The sequence below is a fragment of the Saccopteryx bilineata genome, chromosome 1 (assembly GCF_036850765.1).
Source record: "Saccopteryx bilineata isolate mSacBil1 chromosome 1, mSacBil1_pri_phased_curated, whole genome shotgun sequence".
Classification (NCBI taxonomy): Eukaryota; Metazoa; Chordata; class Mammalia; order Chiroptera; family Emballonuridae; genus Saccopteryx; species Saccopteryx bilineata.
Genome location: NC_089490.1, coordinates 44,513,743 through 44,516,856, shown reverse-complemented (window position 1 = coordinate 44,516,856; position 3,114 = coordinate 44,513,743). Strand labels below are relative to the sequence as shown.

Here is a 3,114-nt window from a genome sequence, read left to right as displayed (position 1 = left end):
CTACTGTTATTTTCTACTGCAACTTCTCCTTCCATTATACTTCCCCACCTGGAAGAACCAGGAGTTTTGGGTTTAGGAAAATATATTTATGTGGTTCACAGTCAATTCCACGAATAGCGTATCACTGTTAGCTACCCTGCATAAATTTGCTTCCAGAAAATCTACCATTTCCTGTATCATTTCACCCAGCATTTTACACAAAGGTGCCAACAATTCCTTGTTACAGAACTATGAGGGTACTGACGGAGAAAGGACATTTGGAATATATGGAAACATAGTCAGTCAGTGGAAGATTCTTTCAGCAATCATTGCATAAAATGTGGCTGAGGATTTGGCTTTTCTAAACTCTGAGTCAAAACAGAAATTCTCTACTATCCAAGGTAAACTCAATAATACCTGACAATTCATATATGAAAGAAACTTGGTAGAGATTTTTTTCCCCAAATTTGACAACAATCCTAAAATTTTATATTACCAATAGCAAGCAGAAAGTTTCTGAAAAATTGAGATGCTTGATAAAAGAATTAGCTTTATATATTCTATATGAAAATATTTAAAAATGGACATTTCATGAAGAGGTGACCATGAGATTACAATCAAGGAGTGGCAGCAGGCACGATGGCAGCCACCTCAGGCTCAGACAGTTCCGTTTATGGAAACTGAATATATAGCCTTAAAATAGAACATGGGCCTAAATACCCAGAAGCACCCACCCCTTTGTAAGACTTTTATAAGATTAGAACAAAAATTAATATGAATGGAGGTAATAGTTCTAACGGAGTGGTGGACCGGAGGACCATATCAGTGCTAGCGAAATGGCAGAATTCATATAGCACCAAGGTTGTCCTTACAGGACCCTCAGCACCTAATGATGTCTAAAGATAATATGAAACTCCCTCAGCCACCTAAATGACAGTGTTACAACAATTAATAACAAACAAACAAAAAAACCCCACAGGCCCTTGCCCGACCCGCATTCAATTTAAGTGGTCTTCATTTTCTATAGTAGTCTATTTTCTAGATACATCTTATAGACTTCAAAGTACTGGAAAGGAAATTCTCATTCAAGGACAATTTATATTAAGATACCGTAAATGATACTATTGTTTTTGTCAATTTAAAATATATAAGCTGTGGCCTTGGGAGGTTGGCTCAGGGGATAGAGCATCAACCTAGCATGCAGATGTCCTGGGTTCAATCTCTGGTCAGGGCACACATGAGAAGTGACCATCTGCTTCTCTTCTCCTCCCTCTCCCCCTTCTCTCCCTTTTCCCCTCTCACAGCCAGTGGCACTATTGGTTTGAGTATCAGCCCCAGGAACTGAGGATAGCTCAGTTGGCCCAAGCATCAGCCTTAGGCACTGAGGGTAATTCAGTTGATTTGAGCATTGGCCCTAGTTGGGGGTTGCTGGGTGGACCCGGCTGGGACGCATGTGGGAGTCTGTCTCTCTATCTCTCTATCTCCCCTCCTCTGACTTAAAAGAAAAAAAAGGATTATAATAAAAATATAAAATATGTATTACGCAGTTGATTAATAAAATAATTATATTTTCAGGATTATTCTATTTGTGGTATTAGTTGTTAAAAGTGGTACTTAGACATCTTTCGCAGTATAAGTAAACATTCATATTTGTATTTTATTTAATATTCATAACTTTTTACAGTTTTTCATAAAATAGGTCACAAAAATCATGTTAAAAAATTTTTGGCAAGCCTGACCAGGCAGTGGTGCAGTGAATAGAGTGTCGGATTGAGATGCTGAGGATCCAGGTTCAAAACCCCGAGGTCACTGGTTTGAGTGCAGGCTCGCTAGCTTGAAGCCCAAAGTTACTGGCTTGAGCCTAAGGTCACTGGTTTAAGCAAGGGGTCAATTGCTCTGCTTTAGGCCCCGGTCAAAGCACATATGAGAAAGCAATCAATGAACAACTAAGGTGCCATAACAAAGAATTTATGCTTCTCATCTTTCTCCCTTCCTGTCTGTCTGTCCCTATCTGTCTCTCTCTCTGTACCTTTCTCTGTCTCTGTCACAAAAAGAAAAAAAAATTTTTTTGGCAAAAATGCTACATAGATATACTTTCCACTATTTTACATACGGAAGTATAGAATGTTAGTTTGTCCCATTATTGCTAATGCTATTATTGATCACTTGGTTATATGATGGTGTTCCCAGATTTCCACATTGTAAAGGAATCTTTTACAATCTGAAGTTAAATGTAATCTGTGGGAATACTTTTGGAGGCCTGGGTGAATATTTTATGCCCAGTAACTTTTCACTCAACGGTTTTTCTATCCATTGATGATTTTTGACTAAATAAATTATTGTGTTTGAAAATGGCAACTTTTAATGCTATTATTATTTCTGCATTTGTTAGCTGGCATTCTTTTGTAAAGAAGTACTTTTCATACCCTTCTGCCTTCTTATTAGTATCACGATGGATTTCTGGGTTCTTCTTTTGTTCACTATGTTGTAGTCCATTACCTACATTATTCTTTTTGATGCTCAAATGGTTCCCAAACATGCAAGTGCGATTCTATTAAGACAGCTCTTGAATCCTTTTTCTTTTCCATTACAGTTGCTATTCAGGACTATTTTATATTGGTTTCAGGTATACATGATAGTGGTAGACATTCATATAAATTATGAAGTGATTCCCCTGATAAGCTTAGTAAACACTTGGCACCATACATTACAACATTGTTTACTATAGCCCCTATGCTGTATGTACCTTTACATCCCCATGACTATTTTACAACTACCAATTCTATTTCTTATTCCCTTCACCTTTTTCACTGAGCCCCCTAGGCCCCCTCCATTCTAGCAACAAACAAGAGTTTGTTCTCTATATCTATGAGTTTGTCCTTGTTTAGTTTATTTGTTTATATTGTTCTACAGATTCCATATATAAGTGAAACCATATAGTATTTGTCTTTCTCTGTCTGATTTATTTCACTTAGCATTATAACGTCTAGGTCAGGGGTCCCCAAACTTTTACACAGGGGGCCAGTTCACTGTGCCTCAGACCATTGGAGGGCCGGACTATAAAAAAAACTATGGGCCCTGGCTGGTTGGCTCAGTGGTAGAGCATTGGCCTGGCATGTGGAAGTCCCAGGTTTG

At 38.1% G+C, this 3,114-nt stretch overlaps 1 pseudogene; it reads left to right on the top strand.

Annotated features, from left to right (window-relative positions):
- The first annotated feature begins 618 nt into the window (after window positions 1–618).
- On the top strand, window positions 619–931 carry LOC136319204 (ubiquitin-conjugating enzyme E2 variant 1 pseudogene; annotated as a pseudogene).
- The last annotated feature ends 2,183 nt before the right edge of the window (window positions 932–3,114 follow it).